This window comes from Pelophylax lessonae (assembly GCF_965119305.1).
Source record: "Pelophylax lessonae genome assembly, chromosome: 4".
NCBI classification, from domain to species: domain Eukaryota; kingdom Metazoa; phylum Chordata; class Amphibia; order Anura; family Ranidae; genus Pelophylax; species Pelophylax lessonae.
In genome coordinates this window covers 78973472-78997821 of record NC_138771.1, presented here as the reverse complement: position 1 = coordinate 78997821, position 24350 = coordinate 78973472, and the positions used below count along the sequence as shown (strand labels likewise).

The 24350-nt window shown below is 46.3% G+C and overlaps 1 pseudogene across 1 annotated transcript; it reads right to left on the bottom strand.

Annotated features, from left to right (window-relative positions):
• Positions 1-4832: 4832 nt before the first annotated feature.
• On the bottom strand, positions 4833-22272 carry LOC309552522 (DNA polymerase subunit gamma-2, mitochondrial-like; annotated as a pseudogene). The gene is made up of 8 exons (XR_014226142.1): positions 21739-22272; positions 19930-20050; positions 19516-19621; positions 15225-15398; positions 12099-12239; positions 11939-12019; positions 11735-11835; positions 4833-4998 (listed from the first exon to the last, which is right to left on the bottom strand). The product of XR_014226142.1 is annotated as a DNA polymerase subunit gamma-2, mitochondrial-like (transcript).
• Positions 22273-24350: the final 2078 nt, after the last annotated feature.

Sequence of the window (24350 nt, the reverse complement as noted above, 5' to 3'; positions counted from 1 at the left end):
TCCCATAACAGTGCCCCCTTACATCACGTGTTCCCATAACAGTGCCCTCTTACATCAGGTGTCCCCATAACAGTGCCCCCTAACATCAGGTGTCCTCATAACAGTGTCCCCTTACATCAGGTGTTCTCATAACAGTGTCCCCTTACATCAGGTGTCCCCATAACAGTGTCCCCTTACATCAGGTGTCCCCATAACAGTGCCTCCTTACATCAGGTGTTCTCATAACAGTGCCCCCTTACATCAGGTGTTCTCATAACAGTGTCCCCTTATATCAGGTGTCCCCATAACAGTGTCCCCTAACATCAGGTGTCCTCATAACAGTGTCCCCTTACATTAGGTGTTGTCATAACAGTGTCCCCTTACATCAGGTGTTCCCATAACAGTGCCCCCTTACATCAGGTGTTCTCATAGCAGTGTCCCCTTACTTCCAGTGTCCTCATAACAGTGTCCCCTTAGATCAGGTGTTCCCATAACAGTGCCCCCATAACAGTGTCCCCTTACATCAGGTGTTCCCATAACAGTGTCCCCTTACATCAGATGTCCCCATAACAGTGCCCCCTTACATCAGGTGTTCCCATAACAGTGCCCCCTTACATCAGGTGTTCCCATAACAGTGCCCCCTTACATCAGGTGTCCCCATAACAGTGCCCCCTAACATCAGGTGTCCTCATAACAGTGTCCCCTTACATCAGTTGTTCTCATAACAGTGTCCCCTTACATCAGGTGTCCCCATAACAGTGTCCCCTTACATCAGGTGTCCCCATAACAGTGCCTCCTTACATCAGGTGTTCTCATAACAGTGCCCCCTTACATCAGGTGTTCTCATAACAGTGTCCCCTTATACCAGGTGTCCCCATAACAGTGCCCATTAACATCAGGTGTCCTCATAACAGTGTCCCCTTACATCAGGTGTTCTCATAACAGTGTCCCCTTACATCAGGTGTCCCCATAAGTGTGTCCCCTTACATCAGGTGTCCCCATAACAGTGCCTCCTTACATCAGGTGTTCTCATAACAGTGCCCCCTTACATCAGGTGTTCTCATAACAGTGTCCCCTTATATCAGGTGTCCCCTTACATCAGGTGTCCTCATAACAGTGCCCCCTTACATCAGGTGTCCCCATAACAGTGCCCCCTTACAACAGGTGTCCCCATAACAGTGCCCCCTTACATCAGGTGTTCTCATAACAGTGTCCCCTTACATCAGGTGTCCCCATAACAGTGCCCCCTTACATCAGGTGTTCTCATAACAGTGTCCCCTTATATCAGGTGTCCCCATAACAGTGTCCCCTTACATCAGGTGTCCTCATAACAGTGCCCCCTTACATCAGGTGTCCCCATAACAGTGCCCCCTTACATCAAGTGTCCCCATAACAGTGCCCCCTTACAACAGGTGTCCCCATAACAGTGCCCCCTTACATCAGGTGTCCCCATAACAGTGTCCCCTTACATCAGGTGTCCCCATAACAGTGCCCCCTTACATCAGGTGTCCCCATAACAGTGCCCCCTTACATCAGGTGTCCCCATAACAGTGCCCGCTTACAACAGGTGTCCCCATAACAGTGCCCCCTTACATCAGGTGTCCCCATAACAGTGCCCCCTTACAACAGGTGTCCCCATAACAGTGCCCCCTTACATCAGGTGTCCCCATAACAGTGCCCCCTTACATCAGGTGTTCTCATAACAGTGTCCCCTTACATCAGGAGTTCCAATAACAGTGCCCCCTTACATCAGGTGTTCTCATAACAGTGTCCCCTTACATCAGGTGTTCCCATAACAGTGCCCCCTTACATCAGGTGTTCTCATAGCAGTGTCCCCTTACTTCCAGTGTCCTCATAACAGTGCCCCCTTACATCAGGTGTCCCCATAACAGTGCCCCCTTACATCAGGTGTTCTCATAACAGTGCCCCCTTACATCAGGTGTTCCCATAACAGTGTCCCCTTACATCAGGTGTTCTCATAACAGTGTCCCCTTACATCAGGTGTTCCCATAACAGTGTCCCCTTACATCAGGTGTTCCCATAACAGTGTCCCTTTACATCAGGTGTTCCCAGAACAGTGCCCCCTTACATCAGGTGTCCTCATAACAGTGCCCCCTTACATCAAGTGTCCCCATAACAGTGCCCCCTTACATCAGGTGTTCTCATAAAAGTGCCCCCTAACAGGTGTTCTCATAACAGTGCCCCCTAACATCAGGTGTTCCCATAACAGTGCCCCCTTACATCATGTGTTCCCATAACAGTGCCCCCTTACATCAGGTGTTCTCATAAAAGTGCCCCCCTAACATCAGGTGTTCTCATAACAGTGCCCCCTTACATCAGGTGTTCCCATAACAGTGCCCCCTTACATCAGGTGTCCCCATAACAGTGCCCCCTTACATCAGGTGTTCCCATAACAGTGCCCCCTTACATCAGGTGTTCCCATAACAGTGCCCCTAGAAATCCAAAACCCCAATCAGAATATCAGATATCAAATATTCATATATCAGTTGCCCCCATATATCTGTAGCACTGCCCCCCTAGGGAGCTGCTCAGTGTGGATTCCCCTGGGTTACCCATAGCAACAGTCTGTAAAACTTATCACTTTAAGACTTGGCTCAGACAATGAACAGTCCAGGGGATTTGGTTTTTGTGTTTTATTTTAGAACTTGGATGGGAGAAGGGATGAGTGGGATACTCCGACTTGAACTATGCACAATTTCTGAGGAAAACTAGTGTGTGCGGCAAGGCCGCTGCTTCACCTTGCCACTTAAGTGAAGTAAAAGATATGTTCCTGAATGAATTCCTCTTCATGGTCCTAACCTGGCACCCCCTTTCTCACTTCCCATGCATGCTAGCCCTTGTCCACTGACTCTCCACTAGAGTGGTCCCCTTCCTGGGCAGACCCCTGTCAAGCTTCCCAGTACTCAAGGACACTGTTTTTCCCTGGGTTGCTCTGCCTTTAGCTCCACTCGTCAGTATCCTGGCCCTCCTGGCTCAGCATCACACACTTGGTCCACTAGGCTGACCGCCTGTGACCACTTTCCTTGCTGACAGCCGTCACCCTCCTCCTGGGACCTGACTTCCTGCCCAAAGACACCCTGTCACATGTGCCCCCGGCTTTTATGACCCATCCCAGAATGCACCACTGTAGTGCCAACCCATTGGGACAGCCACAAAAGCCTGTGTGTCACTGGCTGGGTTTCCTCCACTGTCCAACAGGCTCTCCCATTGGATACAGCGGGGACACTCCCTCAGCCCAGATGAATCACACCCTGGACACATGCAACAGGCAGAACTAACAATCGGGCTCCCCTGATAAGCAGATAGAGCTGCTAAGCTTTTACCAACCTAGCACCTACCTAGGAGGGTACTACATCCACCCCCCCCCAACAAAATTGAGCCATGTCCCCATTGGCTCTGGGGCAGCTGCCCCCTATAAAAATCCCTACTGGGAAAAAAAAATCCTAAGGAGTATCTCACAAACCTGGAAAGGGGGAAAAGGGAAAAACGAATGTACAAAATAAGTTAAGTAGAAAAATATAGACATTTGCTATACAGATATGATACAGCTTTCGGGGTGCATTTGAAACAATGCCCCCCCCCCACAAAGCAAACCTTGCTCCGGTGGCCAACACAGCATTCTAGCTAACTATCTACAACAGTTTTGCGCATCTTGAAAAGGAGAAAAGAAGAAGTTAGACACTTCTGCATTTGGCAGGTAAAGGTCTAGCTTATAGGGGCGGCCTTTTCATCCAACATCCCTAGCTAAAAAATTTGTTAGGCGTTAACTTCTAACCTTGACACGCCGTTCCTCCTGGGCAGGTTTCTCTGTATCCTGTCACTAACTATCTAACAAGTCCATTGTGCAAAGTGGGCGTCTGCAATATCACTTTTATCACAGTCTCCAACACCCAGTCTTTCTTCCCTGCAGGAACTTGTTTGTTGGAGCCTTAACAACCATTCACCCTGTAGGGGCTTGTAGCAACCTCTTCAGGGGCCCCTGGCACCAGGGCACCCCCCATCAAAAACTCCCAAGACACCGCCCACTTCCTCCTGGCGGTCCTGCAAAAGTTCCACTGTTGGCCCCATTGGGCCAAGGATAGTCCTTTTGGGACTTCAAATAATTTGTAATCCCAGATCCCGGCCTGATGGCCCAAAGGATCTCCAGAATAGCAGCTGGTAGTCTTTTACATTCTCCTGAGAGGGTCGGCCCTCTGTTATAAGTCCACTAGCCAGTGGTATCTGAAATTGTCCTCAACCCCTTTCTGCAAGGATAGAAAGAGGAGAGGTAATGGACATAAGGCATAAGCCCCAACAATAACTGGACTGAAATGTTCCTTAGCGGTAGTATATATATATATATATATTTTTTTTTTTTTTCTCCAGACAGAAAGCTTAGGCTGGCAAGCCTTAATTGAATTTTGTATATTTTCTTCAGTAATAGAAGTCTGGATGGGGAATCAGCACAGTCTTCCCATCCTTTTCCCGAATTCGGATCGACCAGGCCTGGCCTGATCCATCTGGGCGGGACCCCCTCAGTTGGACATCCTGGATTTGCAGAGTGGGTGGATATTGGGGGACCCTTCAGTCAGACGTTGTGTATTAGAGTGATAGGCTATCAGGGGGGGCCCCCTTAGTTGGACATTCTGTATTAGCAGATGGGATGGAAAATGGGGGACCCCTAAGTCAGAAGTTGTGTATTGGCAGAGTGAATAGCTATCAGGGGGCCCCCTTAGTTGCACATTTTGTATATGCAGAGGGGGTGGATATTGGGGGGCCCCAACCACCACCACTTCAATCAGTCCAATAATTCACCAATCAACCACAAAGAAAAAAAGAAGTGTTTTATTGGGTCAGAGTTTAGCGGCAGCAGTGATGTGCTGCACCAGGAAGGGGCTTAGCTTGGAGATGTGGACGGTCTCTTTGATGGTGGTGTCTCTGCTGCGGAGGTGAAGCAGCCCGCTCTCCAGCGTGACGTCACTGACCAGCGCGGTGAACAGGACGCCCATCTCGTCGTACCTGGAAGGAGAGGGTTTTCAGAAAACTATACCGCATTTTGGCCACTAGCTGGAGTTGACGATACAGACAATAATCTCTTAGCTAAAATATGGTGACGTTTTCATTCTGCCTGAACAAATGATTCTGACATTTGTGCAACGAATGTTTCATAATCAGACCCCTTGAATTACCGGTATTTAACCACTTCCCGCCCGCCCATCATTTTGCAATTGACCAGACAGGAAGTGGTTAAATATCTGTAATTTAGGGGTCTGGTTATAAAACATTCCTTTAAGAGGAATGAAAATGTCACCATATTTTAGGTAAGAGATTAATGCCTATTTCATCAGCTCCACCTATTTGCCAAAATGATTAGATGTTATATGACGCCCTCCTGAGAGGCAGCCCTGGGGGTGCTACCTGTCCACCGGATACAGCCAAACACAGAACAGCACACCGGCCCCCTGCCATGTGATCGCTGTGACCAATCACAGCAGATCACACGACAGTTGTAGACAATGGATGGCTTCCTTTCATGCCATCCATTGTGTACAACTGTATTGCTAGCTGTGATTGGTCACAGTGATCACATGGTACAGACAGGGTCAATCACAGCTATTCACAACAAAACACACTGACATTCGTTTATTTTCTCTTGTTTGTTTAAAAATCGCTGTCATCTACCGGCCCCCTGGACCAGTATCCACATTTCTTGATGACTTTTCGGCCTGGCTACCCTACTTTCTCTGTTCTGATATCCCCACAATCATTCTTGGTGACTTTAACATCCCAGTTAATGCCAATACTACTACTGCTTCTAAACTTCTCAGCCTAACCTCATCTCCTGACCTGAAGCAATGGATACAGTCTCCTACACACTCTACTGGCAACACCCTTGACCGTGTCTTCTCCTATCTATGCACTCCATGCAACCTCTCCAACAAACCTCTCCCACTCTCTGATCACCACCTTATTAGTTTTTCTCCCTGTTTTCCACCTCCTCTCCCTCCAACCGCCTAACAGTTACCCGTAGAAACCTTCGCCACCTTAACCCTTCTATGCTCTACTCTGCCACTGACCATCTATATGACAAAATATCACCCTTGTCATGCCCCAACCTAGCCACTTCCGTCTATAACAGCTCACTGTCATCCTCCCTAGACAAGCTCGCTCCCCTCACTACACGCAGAATTCGGCCCCGACCCCTACAACCCTGGCAAACAGACGACACCCCAAGTCTCAGAAAACGTAGCCGTGCTATTGAGCGCCTATGGCGCAAGACTAAGTCCCTGGAAGACTTCAACAAATATAAATCTGCCCTCCTAAAATACTATTCCTGCCTCCTCACTGCCAAGCAAACCTACTTTACCACACTCATCCAAACATTCTCTTCTAGTCCCCGTCATCTCTTCTCTACCTTTAACTCTCTACTCTGTCCTCCACCAACTCCACCCTCTAACTCCCTCACTGCCCAGGAGATCGCCAATCACTTCAAGAATAAGATAGATACAATTCGCGAGGAGATCTCCCCAATGTGCAGAAACCTCCCCCACTTACCAACCCATATCCACAGGTACAATCATTACTTCCCTCGTTCCACCCTACTAGTATTAACGAGGTTATCTAACACCCATCTAACCACCTGCCCCCTGGATCCTGCTCCCTCGCACATGCTACACTCACCCTCTGACTCTATTCTGCGCTCCCTAACTCACATTTTCAACCTCTCCCTCTCTTCTGGCATCTTCCCTAATTCTCTAAAACACGCGCTAGTCACTCCAATCCTTAAAAAGCCCTCACTGGACCCCACCAACCTTCACAATCTATGCCCCATCTCCTTACTTCCCTTCTCCTCCAAACTCCTTGAACGATTGGTCTACAACCAACTGAGTGACCATCTGACTAAGAACAATCTTCTTGATCCCCTTCTGTCTGGATTTCGCCCTCAACATTCCACTGAAACTGCTCTCCTTAAACTCACAAATGACCTACTAACAGCTAACACCATTGGACACTATTCTGTACTACTCCTCCTGGACCTCTCTGCTGCCTTTGACACAGTAGACCACCCCCTCCTCCTCAAAAAACTCCACTCCTTTGGCCTCCGTGACCGTACTCTTCACTGGTTCTCATCCTACCTATCCCAACGCACCTTCAGTGCTACTTACAACTCTACTACCTCCTTTTCTCTTCCTTTCTCTGTCGGGGTCCCCCAAGGTTCTCAATCTACACCTCCTCCCTGGGGCAGCGGATTGCCTCCCATGGCTTTCAATATCATCTCTACGCTGATGACACCCAAATCTATCTCTCCCCCCCCTCAGCTCACTCCATCAGTCTCCTTACACATCACCAGCTTACTAACAGACATATCAGCCTGGATGTCGCATCACTTCCTCAAACTCAACCTATCCAAAACCGAGCTCATGATATTTCCTCCCCCACGGTCCTCTTCCCCCGATTTCTCTGTCAACATCAACGGCACAACTATCAACCCGTCCCCCCATATCAAGGTCCTAGGTATAATCCTGGACTCTGAACTATCCTTTCAGCCACACATCCAGTCACTGTCCAAAGCTTGACGCCTCAACCTCCGCAACATCTCCAAGATACGTCCCTTCCTAACCAATGATGCCACAAAGCTTCTAATCCACTCCCTGGTCATCTCTAGTCTCGATTACTGCAACTATTTTCTCATTGGCTTACCTTTAAAAAGACTATCCCCCCCTTCAGTCCATCATGAACGCTGCTGCCAGGCTCATCCACCTTGCAAACCGCTCTGTGTCTGCTACCCCTCTTTTTCAATCCCTCCATTGGCTGCCACTCAACCAACAAATAAAATTCAAGTTACTAACCATAACTTATAAAGCCATCCATAACTTGGCGCCCAGCTACATCACTAATCTGGTCTCAAAATACCAACCAACTTGTTCTCTTCGCTCCTCCCAGGACCTCCTGCTCTCTAGCTCCCTTGTAACCACTTCCCATGCTCGCCTCCAGGACTTTTCCCGAGCTTCTCCCATCCTCTGGAATGCTCTAACCCCATCTGTCCGACTATCTCCAACTTTGTCTACTTTCAGACGATCCCTGAAAACACATCTCTTCAGAGAAACCTATCTGGCAACCACCTAACAACTGTACATTTTCTCCATCAGCCCATCCCCCACAGTTATTACCTCTTGTATCTCTTGACCATCCCTCTTAGATTGTAAGCTCTAACGAGCAGGGTCCTCAGATTCCTACTGTATTAAAGTGTATTGTATTTGTACCGTCTACCCTCAAGTTGTAAAGCGCTGCGTAAAATGTCGGCGCTATGTAAATACTATATAATAATAATGTATATGAAATTCACTGCTATAAGCAATCATAATGTGTAACAAAAAAAAAAAAAAAACCCTCTGTTCACTTCCCTATAGTGCTCTGGTCACGGTGTTAAAAACAATTATTTAAAAAAAAAAAAAAAAAAAAAAATACATTTTTTAATTAAATTGTTTTAATATACTACCACCAGTCAGTTTCTATGGTAACATTGTATCCACAGTGTGTTAAAAACAATTGTAGAAAAAAAAAAAAAAAATTATATATATATATATATATATATATATAAATAATAAAAAAAAAAGCTGAAAAAAATGTTTTAAAAATGTATTTATTTTTACATACCTCGGTGGTAGTATGTAAAAAAGCTGAAATAAAATACATTCTCTATGGAGAAGCGGATGTCAGGGGAGAGGTGTCCGCTGACAACCCTCTGTCATCCGATCCGAGTGGCGATACGTTTGCCATCCGTCTGGGAGGGGGGGGGGTTTGGGATCGGACATGCTGTCTGTTTTCATCTGCCCTCCCCATAGAGGAGGGCGGGACTCTGACAGGTCTGTCTCTGCACAGTGAGCGGGGACGGACCTGTCATCCGCCGGCTCAGCAGAAGTCAACGGATTGATCCCTGTTGAGATTGTGGATCCGCCACGTGAGAAAGGGGCCTGGATCAGAACACTTTCATAGATCTGTATAGTCATAGATCTGTATCCCACCGAATACCTATTATTGAGAGGTTTGATTATATTGCATCTACTTTATTATAGATCAAACTAATTTTACCCTTAAGCTCCTGATGAAGCGTAAAATACGTGAAACATGTCAAGCAGGACATCATCAGTGTTATTATCCGGAAATTAGGAAACTATGGTTGTTTTCTGTATCCCGTGTGTATTGTAAATATTGCGGGCTCCCTACTTGTGGATGGGGTTACCAGCCAAGTTTTACTTGGGCTTAATCCAAAAATACAGCTTGACACCCATGAAATACATCCATTGCTTTTTTTTTTGTTTCGTTAAGTTTCAATAAATATTATCTTTTGAATCTACTCCGGGATGTGGTGCCTTTAAAGTCCCATTTCTTTGCCGTCTATTGAATTGCCTTCAGAAGTCACCGAATTAGTAAATAGAGTCCACCTGTGTGTCATTTAATCTCAGTATTAATACAGCTGTTCTATGAAGCCCTCAGAGGTTTGTTAGAGAACCTTAGTGAACAAACAGCATCATGAAGGCCAAGGAACACACCAGACAGGTCAGGGATAAAGTTGTGGAGAAGTGTAAAGCAGGATTAGGTTATAAAAAAATCTCCCAAGCTTTGACCATCTCACGGAGCACTGTTCAATCCATCATGGGAAAATGGAAAGAGTATGGGACAACTGCAACCCTACCAAGACATGGCCGTCCACCTAAACTGACCGGCCGGGCAAGGAGAGCATTCATCAGAGAAGCAGCCAAGAGGCCCATGGGAACTCTGGAAAAGCTGCAGAGATCCACAGCTCAGGTGGGAGAATCTGTCCACAGGACAAATATTAGTCGTGCGCTCCACAAATTTGCCCATTATGGAAGAGTGAGAAGAAAGCCATTGGTGGAAGAAAGCCATCAGAAGTCCTGTTTGCAGTTTGGGAGAAGCCATGTGGGGTACACAGCAAACATGTGGAAGAAGGAGCTCTGGTCAAATGAGACCAAAATTCAACTTTCTGGCCTAAAAGCAAAACGCTATGTGTGGCAGAAAACTAATACTGCACATCACCCTGATCACACCATCCCCACTGTGAAACATGGTGGTGGCAGGCAGCCTCTCCTGCGCAAAACGACGTAGGACTAAGTCGGCCGTGCGCCTGCAGCTAGGGGGCGCGCTCCCACCCCCACTCGGCAGTGGGGACTCCGATGCACGGGGCAGGCGGCTCCGATTGCCGACTGACACCCACGATCGTTACCCGCTGAGCTAGAAGAATGGGCAGATGTTGTAAACACAGCTGACCGTTCTTCTCCCTGGAAAGATCACAGAGCTCCTCTGATCCTTCTATATAGGATCACAGGTCTCTATGGTCATTTCACAAGCCCCTCCCCCATACAGTTAGAATCACGCCCCTAGGTACACATTTAACCCTTGATCACCCACACTGTTATCCCCTTCCCTGCCAGTGTCATTATTACAGTGACAGAGCATATTTTTAGCACTGATTACTGTAGTAATATCACTGGGCCCCCCAAAAGTGTCAAAAATGTCAGACAAGGGTCCAATCTGTCCGCCGCAATGTCGCAATCCCGCTAAAAATCGCAGATCGCCGCCATTACTAGTAAAAAAAAAAAAAAAATAATAAAAATGACATAAATCTTTCCTGTAGTTAGTAGATGCGATAACTTTTGCGCAAACCAATCAAAATACGCTTATTGTGATTGTTTTTACCAAAAATATGTAGCAGAAAACAAATTGGCCTAAAATTTTAAAAAATTTTGATTTTCAAAATTTTTATTTTTTTGGGAATGTCATATATCAGAATGTGAAAAATATTGTTGTTTTTTTTTCAGAATTGTCGCTCTTTTTGTTTATAGCGCCAAAAAAAAAAAAAAAAAAAAAAAAAAAAAAAAAAAAAAAAAAAAAAAAAAAAAAAAAATCGCACAGGTGATCAAATACCACCAAAAGAAACCTCGGTTTGTGGGGAAAAAAAAAAGACATCAATTTTATTTGGGTACAGCGTCGCACGACCGCGCAATTGTCCGTTTAAGTAACGCAGTGCTGAATCGCAAAATATGACCTGGTCATTAAGGGGGCAAATCCTTTCCGGTCCAGAAGTGGTTAAAAAAAAGCAATGAAATAAACACAGGAGGACGTGCCGGGGAGTTTACTGGCTGCAGAAAAAAACGTCTGACACCAAAAACAACCGCTGTAAAAATGCCCCGTGTGCATGAGGCCTAATGTGACACTTTGTGTCGGTCTATCACATAAAATCCCAATAAAATAAATTTACATTTTTGGTTGTAACACGACAAAATGTGGAAAATTTCAAGGGGTGTGAATACTTTTTCAAGGCACTGTAGGTTAGTCTTAGATCGTGGATGGCTGTAGATGTAGCGACTTTAGTGTTAGGGTGGACTTTCCCTTTAGGGGCCCTATCTCACAATATTAGGACCAGTTTAGATACGAGCCAATACACCACCCAACCCCCCCCCAGCATGTCTATGGCGTGTCGGAGGAAACCCGTTTAAGCACAGAAGGAACATGCAAACTCCATGCAGATAGTGTGCCAGCCAGGATGCCAACCAAGGACCCCAGCGCTGAAAGGTCAAAGGGCCAACCACTAAGCACTGTGCTGCCCATAGGAAACTCCATTGATGACAAAAAGGGTGCAGCCCACATTAGATCCCCCCCCCCCCCCCCCCCAACAGATGCGCCTGGAACCCTGACCAGGGTGGAATATACCATGGGTTCACCCGTCACTCACCTGGTGAACAGATGCTCTATAGAAGTTTGTAACGTTTCCAGGTATCCCGGCCAGACGGAGATCCCCCTCCCCCGCAGCTCGGTACACAGACCCTGGCACACCTAGAAGACAGAGACTGGCGTCAGCCAATCACCATCAGCAGCCCACATTACACATAATGAGCTCCATCTATGAACCACGACCCCCAAATCTAGTAATACAGACCAGTCGCAGGTCGGCAGCCGGGCCTTTCCCCAAGTCTACGGCCAATGTAACCGGTGCCAGCGACGGGTGAATCTTCAGCACCTGAAAGACAAGAAGGACGGAATTAAATAAAAAAAAATAAAAAGATACAATGTTGTGACATCGTTTCCTGATCCCTCACCATGCGCTGCTGCTCCTTCCCCCGGGGGGCCGCGCTCTCCGTCACCTGCATAGCATCAGACAGGTAGGCCAGCAGACCGCCTTCCACATCGCTGCTCACCCAGACCACGTGTGGAACCACCGACTTCCTGCCGTCCCGGCCCTGCGGACAGACATCGGAGGAGAGGAGGAGTCATTGAAGGGTTACATGAAAACCACGCCCCCAAGTAGGACCGCTGGCATCACTTCTTCACTAGATGATGTAATACCGCACATGGACACCAGATGGCCACAGCAACCGAGCATGTCCACAGGAAGGACGCAATACCTGCACTGCACATGTGCACTACTGGGACACAACCATAAATGTGTATTAGAGGGGCACAACGCCTGCACATGCATACCACCAGAGGGACACAAATACTGCATGTGCGCACTAGGAAGGACATAACGCATGTGCACCAGAGAGCCACAATAGCCATGTATGTACATTAGAGGGACACAATAACCGCACATGCGCACCAGAGGGACACAATAACCGCACATGCGCACCAGAGGGACACAATAACCGCACATGGGCACCAGAGGGACACAATAACCGCACATGGGCACTAGAGGGACACAATAACCGCACATGGGCACTAGAGGGACACAATAACCGCACATGGGCACTAGAGGGACACAATAACCGCACATGGGCACTAGAGGGACATAATATTCATGCATGCTATAGGAATATAATACCTGTGCAAGCACACTAGAATGGCACAAAAACCACACTAGAAGGACACCACAGCCCTGCTTGCACACCAGGAGGACCCAATGAGCAATAAATAATAAACACGCACGTGCGCAGGAAATAACATTGTCATGAAACTTTCTCATCTAGTGGCCTCATCTCACCAGTTTATAGGATTTATTTCCAGGTTAAACCATTAAAAATTGGAGGGACAAGCAGGTGGAGTGGAACTTGTCAGGAAGGCTAAAGCGCAGCAAACTAGTAAAGGACCCCATGAGTACCCCTCCCCCCGAAGACCGTCTTCCTGCATTCCTAATGTCAGCCTACTGGAAAGCAAATCCGATCTTCCCGCAATCAAACTCCCAATATTGCAAAAATGTAATATTAGCGCCACCTTGTGGTAACATGGAGAGAATCACGAAGGAGCCCCTTTGGCTGCCTGTGTATGATAACCTACAGACTAGGCTTACACATAGAAAGTGTTACAGACTTCCAGGGGGTGCCGATGTGGACTCTTAGTGGACGGCATCTCCTTTGCATTGTCCTGGACAGGATTTGAACTGAGGATACCAGTGCTGCAAGGCAGAAGTGCTAACCACTAAGCCACTCCGCTGCCGTGATCTCAGCGCTGTTCCTCAGTTTGCTCTGTGCACTGCGCATTATAAACTATTGGCATGTTTTCCATATTATTCAATTTGCTACCTACGTCCTGCGGATCTCCTGCAGCCTCTTTGTAGCCACTTCACATCTATGCACACTTCAGTGATGGCTGCCTGGCATCAGCTTCCTGATGGTGACAACACTGGACTCTGTGCAGAAAAAGCCATACTAAGCTTGTACAACAACGCAGGAGCACAATTAGAGGACAGGGACAGAGCGTTGTCACCCTATACAAGGAAATTTCTTATATGGCAGGATCACCAGGGAATATTTTAACCACTTAAGGACTGGGCCTATTTTTGACACTTACAAGCTAAAATCAGTTTTTTTTTTGCTAGAAAACTACTTAAAACCCCCAAACATTATACATTTTTTTTTTTTTAGCAGAGACCTGAGAGAATAAAATGGAGATCGTTGCAATATTTTTTTTATCATACTGTATTTGCGCAGCGGTCTTCCAAACGCAATTTTGTTTGGAAAAAATGCACTTTTTTAAATTAAAAAATAAGAAAACCGTAAAGTTAGCCCAATTTTTTTCCATAATGTGAAAGATGATGTTACGCCGAGTAAATAGATACCCAACATGTCATGCTTCAAAATTGCGCACACTCGTGGAATGGCAACAAACATTGGTACTAAAAATCCTCACAATTTAAAAATTTACACAGGTTACCAGCTTAGCATTACAGAGGAGGTCTAGGGCTCAAATTATTGCTCTCGCTCTACCGATCGCGGCGATGCCTCACATGTGTGGTTTGAACACCATTTACATATGTGGGCACGACTTGCATATGCGTTTGCTTCAGGGCGCTTAAATTTTTTTTTTCTCCTATTTATATATATATATATATATATATATATATATATATATATATATATATAATAATTTTTGATAATTTTTCTTCCTATTACAAGAAATGTAAACCTCCCTTCTAATAGAAATAATCAGGACAGGTCCTCTTTATTATGAGATCTGGGGGTCAAAAAGACCTCACCCCTCACATCTACGCTAAGAAAATAAAAAACACAAAAAAAAAAAAAAAGCCGATCACCCGCCGTTTAAAAAAAATACCGGGTTATGGCAGCTATCTGTATAATGATGGCGGGCGGTCAGTAAGTGGTTAAAGAATAACTCCACTCTTTGTTGAGAAGAACCCCCCCCCCTTGGGTGATCTCTGTACATTGCAGGGATTATAACAAACTTTGTTGCAGATTCCTTCCTTTTGTTATTCTGAAGAAAGCATTGTTTCTTCCTCTCTGTCCATGTGCAAAGTGAATGGGGGTGACTTTAAAATTATCAATCAGTTGCTGCACCTGCAGGGCTCTAATGAAGAAAAGTGGCAGGGTCTGCATCCCTGTAGATGGGATTTCCTATTGGGAGTATCACACCAAAAATGGGATGCCCAAAATCTGACTTGTATATTAATGCAGACTTCTGGGAAAATCAGCGAGCCAATCACACAAGCAGGAAATGACATTTCTGGGGGGCGCTCTGTATATGTGTACACAGCGCCTCCAGGTGGCCATATTCCATTTTACAGCGGCTGCAGATTGAAAAGGAAAGGTAATTTTTAATAACATTCAATTACAATGTAACTACTGTCACAATTCTATATATTATTATTATTATTATTATTTTTTGCTAAATTTTTTCCCCACAAAAGTGGAGTTGCCCTTTAATGATCGCTGCAAGTTTAGAAGAATTGGAAATGGCATTGAAGCATTCTGTGTGTAGTCAGTGTGACAAACCTGAAGAGGAGCGATGGACCCATGGTGCATCTGGGTGAGGGCAGAGTCATCTAGGCTGCCGAGGCGTTCGATTGGTTCCTTGCCCCAGGGGAAGTCGTACTGTATGAGGGTCGTTTTCCTTCCGTCTTCGTCAGGGTGGTCACCGCTGCTGAATCTGGACGGCAACTGAGCAAACTGGACACAGAGGGGGGGGAGGGGGTGAGAAAATAGCGCCGTACAGTCGGGTCCAGGCATGCTTACTCAGCATTTGGTCATATGTAAAATACATACACATATATATATATATATATATATATATATATATATATATATATATATACATACATACATATATACACACACACACACACACACACACACACACACACACACACACACACACACACACACACACACACACACACACACACACACACACACACACACACACACACACACACACACACACACACAGCTAAAAAAAAAATTAAAGCAACACTTTGAAAACACATCAGATCTCAATGGGGAAAAATATCATGCCGGATAATTATACTGGTATGGACTGGGTAATGTGTTCGGATCTATACTGGTATGGACTGACTAATGTGCTAGGAACGAAAGGATGCCACATCATTTGATGGAAATTAAAATTATCACCCTACAAAGGGCTGAATTCAAAGACACCCTGAAAATCAAAGTGAAAAAAAATGATGCAGCAGGGGAGTCCATTTTGCTGAAACTTCATTGCAGGACCTCAGAATGGTCCTCAGTAGTTTGTATGGCCCCCCACGTGCTTGTATGCATGCCTGACAATGTCGGGGGGGAAACTACTGATGAGACAATGGATAGTGTCCTGGGGTATTTCCTCCCAGATCTGGACCAGGGCATCACTGAGCTCCTGAACAGACTGAGGTGCAACCTGGTGGTGTCGGATGGACCGAAACATAATGTCCCAGAGGTGTTCTATTGAGTTTAGGTCAGGTGAGTGTGGGGGCCATTAAATGGTATAAATTCCTTCATCCTCCAGGAACTGGCTGCATACTCTCACTATGAGGCCGGGCATTGTCGTGCACCAGGAGGAATCCAGGACCCACTGCACCAGCGTAGGGTCTGACAATGGGTCCAAGGATTTTATCCCGATACCTAATGGCAGTCAGGGTGCCATTCTCTAGCCTGTAGAGGTCTGTGCGTCCCTCCATGGATACGCCTCCCCCAGACCATCACTGACCCACCACCAAACCGGTCATGCTGAACGATGTTACAGGCAGCATAATGTTCTCCACATTTGTCAGGAAAGAAAGGCGCTTTTAAGTGCAGTACTAAAAGGATTTATTATTTGGTGCAAGGGATGAAAAACACTTACAAGATGGCAGAGATAATAGACATGTAATAATTGTCCTTTTTTTGGTTTGCTGTGTCCTCTGTCTGCCGGGTGAGGGAGGATGAGAGAGCCGTGCTGCACCTGTCTGGATTCCCTGGTGACATGGAGGAATGAGGAAGCGAGGAGGCAGATGGCGACCTGGGTTCCGTAACCAAGCTGGAACACACACCGCTGATATGGCGTCAGGCGGTAACGCGTTTCAGAGCATGTTCTTCTCCTTCGTCAGACCTAACCCCATGTTTGTTCAGCAGGCTCAGAGCCTTGTGTTCAAACTCTCCGTTGAGAGCCAATTAACGGCCTTCCGGCCCTTTCGACTTCCTCTGTCCAATCAACGCCTCACAAGACCATCAGGATAGGATAGTCTTGTGAGGCGCTGATTGGACAGAGGAAGCCAAAAGGGCCGGGAGGCCATCGATTGGCTTTCAGAGAGTTTGAACACAAGGCTCTGAGCCCGCTGAACAAACATGGGCCTAGGTCTGACGAAGGAGCTGTGCATGCTCTGAAACGCGTTACCACCCAACGCCTTCACCTGACGCCATGAGCGTTCCAGCTTGGTTCCAGAACCCGGCCGCCATCTGCCTCTCCGCTTCCTAGTTCCTCCACGTCACCAGGGAATCCAGACAGCTGCAGGACGGCTCTCTCATCCTCCCTCACCCAGCAGACAGAGGACACAGCAAACCAAAAGAGGACAATTACTACATGTCTGTTATCTCTGCCATCTTGTAAGTGTTTTTAATCCCTTGCATCAAATAATAAATCCTTTTATTACTGCACTTAGAGGAGTCTTTATTTCCTTATATGATCCTATAGAGCTGCTTCTTCTCACACAAGTGCTGCCCTCAGTACAACCGCTATACCGCAACAAAGGACCAGACAGCCTTCCTCACCAGAGCGCCCACATCTCTCCCTTCCTTTCACGTCTGTAACATGTGCTCAGGGTGAACCTGCTCTCATCTGTGAAAAGCACAGGGTGCCAGTGGTGGACCTGCCAATTCTGGTGTTCAATGGCAAATGCCAATCGAGCTCCAGCCAGGCAGTGAGCACAGGGGCCACTAGAGGACGTTGGGACATCAGGCCACCCTCATGAAGACTGTTTATGATTGTTTGGTCAGAGACATTCACACCAGTGTCCTGCTGGAGGTCATTTTGTAGGGCTCTGGCAGTGCTCATCCTGTTCCTCCTTGCACAAAAGGAGCAGATACCGGTCCTGCTGATGGGTTAAGGACCTTCTACAGCCCTGCCCAACTCTCCTAGAGTAACTGCCTGTCTCCTGGAATCTCCTCCATGCTCTTGGTAATGGCATGTATTGATTTGCCATCCTGGAGGAGTTGGGCTGCCTGTGCAACCTCTATAGGGTCCAGGTATGGCCTCATGCTACCAGTAGTGACACTGACACTAACCAAATGCAAAACTAGTGAAAAACAGTCAGAAAAGGTAAGCAGGGGAAAAAAAAAAAAAATGTCAGTGGCCGCCACCTGTAAAACCATTTTTTGTTTTGAAGGTTGTCTCCTTGTTGCCCATCTAGTGCACCTGTTAATTTCATTAACAACCCCCTCTGCTACTTAACTGACCAGATCAATATCCCAGGAGTTTAACTGACTTGATGCTACACTCTGATTAAAAAGTGTTCCTTTAATTTTTTTGAGCACACACACACACACACACACACACACACACACACACACTAGGGATAGACCAATTATCGGCCACCGATATGCACTTTCCCTGATATATCGGTATCGACATCATTCTGCCTTCTTAGGCCGCCTCCCTCGCCTTGGACAGCCTCATCTGGAGTCGGGACTAGGCTCGTGGAAGTGTATCACAGCCATACACCCACCCACAGCAGCCCGGTGCCAGAAGGCCACCCACATCCACAGGCCTTGTACCAGTGAGCCACAGACACTGTACCAGTGAGCCAGCCAGCCACCCACAGGCTCAGTACCAGTCAGCCAGCCACCCACAGGCCCTGTACCAGCCACCCACAGGCCCTGTACCAGCCACCCACAGGCCCTGTACCAGCCACCCACCCATCACAGGATTTCAGACAGCCAGCCACCCACAGACAGGGTGCCAGCCTGGCAGCCACCCACAGGTCCTGTACCAGCCAGCCACCCACTCACCACCACAGGGTGCCAGCATGCCAGCCATTAAGCATTAAACAAAAATTAACATGTTCAGTACTAGATTTGTGTCAAAAATTGTCTTTATTTTTCAACTTTAAATGTACAAAATATCGGCCGATACATTGTGACCAAAATATCGGTATCGGCCCTGAAAAAAACATATCGGTCTATCTCTAATAGACACACACACATACACTGCTCAAAAATTTAAAGGAACACTATTTCTGGAAGAATGGTGAAACATTCCCACAGACACACTCCTAAACCTTGTGGACGGCCTTCCCAGAAGAGTTTAAGCTGTTTTAGCTGCAAAGGGTGGGCCAACTAAATATTGAACACTATGGAATAAGACTGGGATGCCATTAAAGTTCATGTGTGTGTAAAGGCAGGCGTCCCAATACTTTTGACATAGTGTAGTTCTCTGATGTAAGCTACACAGGTATCAGCAATGTTCCAACTCTGTTTAATGAATTGCTATTACAGCCTACTTGTGAAGGTTACACTATACAGAATGCATGCTCAACCTGGGGCCCTCCAGCTGTTGCGAACTACAAGTCTCATCATGCCTCTGCCTTTAGGAGTCATGCTTGTAACTGTCAGCCTTGCAATGCCTCATGGGACTTGTAGTTCAAGTAGCTGCAAAGGGGGGGCCCAACTCAATATTGAACCCTACGGACAAAGACTAGGATGCCATTAAAGTTCATGTGTGTGTAAAGGCAGGCGTCCCAATACTTTTGACAATATAGTGTAACTCATCTCTTATAAATAACCCCCATAGATGTCTCAGCAATCACAGGGCGCTCACCTTCCTCCACCACAGCAGCCGTTGCCGCAGCCAGTAGTCCCGCCACTGAGCGCAAGTCTTGGCTGAGCTGAACCAGACCAGAGAGGCCGCCGTCCTCTCCCCCACCCTAGAACATGAAAGTAAAATTTATCAACTTACAGAAATGTAATAACCTCATAAAAATAAATTCTACTCCTGAACTTTATCGCTTTATCGCTGTCAGTAGGATTCTATCTCTTGTTTTTAGGATTTTGCACCAGTAAATCCATGTGACCTCCAATCTCCTTCCCCGGTATTAATCAGAGCGAACACATCTGAGAGTTACTAACAAACTGCATTGTGGGTAAAAGACAAATGAGGAATACATTGTATTCTGCACACTAATTTAGAACCCCTCCCCCCCCCCATTACTAGGCATATTACAAGATGGCTGACCTGCAGGTGTCGGGATCCTTGTTGTCTGAGATTGGGTGAAAACATCTCCCCACCTCTGCAATACCAAAAGGCAACTTCCTGTTCAGGAGCTCCAAACAAGAGGGGTAATAATACAAGGCACCTAAAATTGGAAAAATCTTTTAAAAGTCAACATTTTAAGCCCCTCCCACAATGGTGACATTTCCTGCGGTAGTTTGTGTCTCTGCCCCTCCCACAATTGTGACATTTCCTGCAGTAATTTGTGTCTCTGCCCCTCCCACAATGGTGACATTTCCTGCAGTAATCTGTGTCTAGTGTTGGGCGAACAGTTCAGCCTCAGCAGGAGTTTGAGCTTATTATTAGCTATTCGCCCCGTTCGGCGAACACCCAAATTTGCAGGACGTCTCCTGGGGGTTCCCTGTGCTGCACAGTGCATTCTACGCAAGCTCTGCCCAATCAGGACGCAGTGTAAGCTGGTTGTAAAGGAGCAGCCGGGAAGCCGGCTACAGCGTCCTTAACAACCGATGAGTCATCAGCGGTCAATGAACTTCCCCACTGACAGATATATATATATATATATATATATATATATATATATATATATATAGAAAAAAAAAATCCTAGTAAAAATCCTAGTGAGGGGGACAAGGGTCTCTTCCCCAAAACCTTGTGGTGTGGTTGTGGAGGGTCTGCGGGCATCGGAATCAGATCCCGACCCCCATATGTGAATGAGTATTGGGGTACATTGTAACCCGACCCATTCAGCAAAAAACATGTCAAAATAAATTAAAAAACAGTAGACAGGTTTTTGACAATTTCTTTATTAAAACTAAAAAACGCTGTCCTCCCAATGCAGATCGATCGTCAATCAAAACGCCGCCACGCTGGACCTGAAAAAGAATAAAAAAAATGCCTCCGCCCGCCGCAAAGTCAAACCGCCCAATGGCTGGCTTTGTGTTTGACAGTTGTTATATAGATAAGGGCGAGGCCACCTGGCGACATCACCTGGTGGCACCGCCCCCCTTGTGACATCACCAACCAGTGCATGCTGTGTCAATGACATCACAGGGAGACTGTGCCACCAGGTGACATCGCCAGGTGGCCCCGCCCTTACCTATATAAAAACTGTCAAACGGCAAGCCAGCCATTCGATGGTTTGCCTTTGCGGTGGGCGGATAGTTTTTTTTTTTTTGTCAGGTCCGGTGGTGGCGTTGTTAATGACGATGGATCTACATTGAAGGACAACGTTATTTTCTTTTTAATAAAGAAAAATTGTAAAAAAAACCTGCCTACGTTTTTTTTTATATTTTGACACTTTTTTGGCGAATCAGTAGGGGTACCCTACTCATTCACATGGGAGGAGGGGGGCAATGGGACCTGGGAGCCCCCCCCCCCATGTTAAAGGGGATTCCAGATTCCATTCCATTGCCCACAGACCCCCTCAACCACAGCCCAAGGCTGTGTGTAGGAGGCTGCATGCTTCTATATAATGGTACAGATGCTCCACTTTACAGGCAGACTAAGGGGACCGGGACCCCCCCAGGCAGTTTTTTCTTTTTATTGTTGCACTTTAAGCATTATTAAAATCACTGCTCCTTTGAAAAAATGTTGATACTTGTCCCCCAGGGTAGTACCCAGCCCCCATACCCTTTTTACGGCCAATTACTTGCATATAAACCTTCATATTGGGGGACTTTTGATTTCTCATGTTCAGCCCCCATAGACTTCAATGGGGTACGCGGTTCGGGGCAGAATTTTGCCCTGTTCGGGAGTTCTGCTTTTAATTGAACAGGGGGGTGTTCAGCCCATCTCTATTTGTGTCATTGTTACCATATAGCAGATCTTGGCGAGGACCGGCCGTCTTTTCCAGCTCCTCCTGGGTTAGACTTTGGTTTTGGAGGCGGTCCAGACGGGCTTTGGGGAGGGTCTTCAGCGGTGGTCTTGGTGAAGGGTTGGATGTTCCTGGTAGGTGACACAAAGAGTAAATGGGCAGAACCTGTTCCCGGTGCAGCACCATGGCGTCCCACCATTCCTTTACCAAGTTCCTTTTCATTTGGGCTCCCAGGGGCCCCAGGCTGTGACGTCCTCCTAGAACAGAGGCCGGAGTCATCTTCTCCCCCAACAGGAAGAACCTTCGACGGCACAACTCCAGAAGATCATCGCTCTCCCGCCGTCCGGCCGCCAGCCTTCTGCACTGCAGTAATAGAGACGCTGGAAATGTCTTCCTTGTCCGCCCGACCTGGACTAGTCCCACCGCACACCAAGACATGGCAGATCGTGGTCACCTGACACAATATGGCCTCCGCTGGGGGATGGTACATAGCTCTGTGAGAATAGTACAGAAAGATAATGTGAGAATGACATTGTTCATGGCAGCAAATCAGCAGTCAGGAAAAGAAAAACTCTGCCAGGTGAGATCTAAACTTTACTGCAAATCCTTGCCTGCTCCTGTTCTGTAGATACAGAGGGAAGCCATTCACACATGCAGAAATTAATTAAAAAGAAGTGCTAATCAGGAGCCCTGTCCCCATAGGTGGCGCTGTCAGTGCGCTAAACCCAAGGACAATGCCAGGGATGCCACGTTCCAGGAAAAATCCCTATTATACAGGCAGATTACAGGAGCAGGGGCTGGAGGAGATGTAAGGGAGGGAGGCCGGTCTATAATCTGAGTACTATTGCCATGGCTGGAAATGAGGGATACAATGGGGACAGGTTAAAAGATTGTACATAGAGCCGATATGGGGAGGTGACATACACACTGATACAATGTATTATATATAGGAGGACATGGAGACGGTATAGGGGGGTGACATACACACTGATACAATGTATTATATATAGGAGGACATGGAGACGGTATAGGGGGGTGATATACACACTGATACAATGTATTATATATAGGAGGACATGGAGACGGTATAGGGGGTGACATACACACTGATACAATGCATTTATATATATGGGGTGACATACAATGAAGAGATATAGATATATATAGGGGGTGGCATACAGTGAAGTTATATATATATATATATATATATATATATATATATATATATATATATATAGGGGGGTGACATACAATGTAGTTATGTATATATATGGGGGTGACATACAATGTAGTTATGTATATATATATATGGGGGTGACATACAACACACAGATAGAATTTATCACCAACCTATAGCAATGAACTTCTTCCACGTGCCACCACCCAGCACAGCACTCTAGCGGCGCCCGCCTCCTTCCCTGCCCACTAGGGGCGTGTCCTGCGTGAGTGTCCTCGCCCGTGTTTTACGGTACGACTCAGCAATAGGGGGCGTGCCTTGCCTCAGTTCAGTTCATGAACGGATCGATTCTTTACAGTGAAGTGGATGGCTCGGTTCCTCTCACTGAACGCCTCGGTAGGAAACAGTTCACTTGTGAGTCACTGAATAGGAGAGACAGGCCCAGTAATCTGATCCTAGAGTGAGAGTTTAGCCCCGCCCTTCAACCAATCAGACGCTCCTAGCCACTGACATGCTGGAAGTTGTAAAGAAGCCAATCACAGTTCTTCTGAGTACTCAGACCAGACCAGTTACTGAGTCACAGAACGGAACACACCCACAGGAATCTTTTAACCCATTACACTAAAATAATTATTCACTACCAGCAATACACCAAAGCAATGATCATGCAGCAGCAGTGCTAAGGCATGGGGGGGGGGGGGGGGGGGACACACAGTCTGGATGAGACATTATTTAACCCTTTAGTTGGCTTCTAAAAAAGGATCTTCTCCTAGGTGCACCCACTTTTGTAGTTTTAAGAGGACATATAGGGCTTTCCTTTAAGATAAAATGTATCTTAACATATATACATAAACCAAATTAATTAAATAAATGTGAGAAATTAAAATATTGTTTATTTTTCAAAGAAACTTTGTTGTAAAAGTGAGGTTTTTTTTTGTAAATTAAACAGTAGAGAAATTCATACTGATCAAAAAAGGAAGGAAGTGATGAGATATTCTATGTGTGGCGATTTAATATCGCATATATGTGAACCGGCACTAACAGTGACGCACAAACAGCTGTGTAATTGAAAAGCATGTTACTGTGCATGTGAAGTTATATACATCATATATACAGTGGGTACGGAAAGTGTTCAGACCCCCTTAAATTTTTCACTCTTTGTTATATTGCAGCCATTTGCTAAAATCATTTAAGTTCATTCTTCTTCCTCATGAATGTACACATAGCACCCCATACTGACAGAAAAACACAGAATTGTTGACATTGTTGCAGATTTATTAAAAAAGAAAAACTGAAATATCACATGGTCCTAAGTATTCAGACCCTTTGCTGTGACACTCATATATTTAACTCAGGTGCTTTCCATTTCTTCTGATCATCCTTGAGATGGTTCTACACCTTCATTTGAGTCCAGCTGTGTTTGATTATACTGAT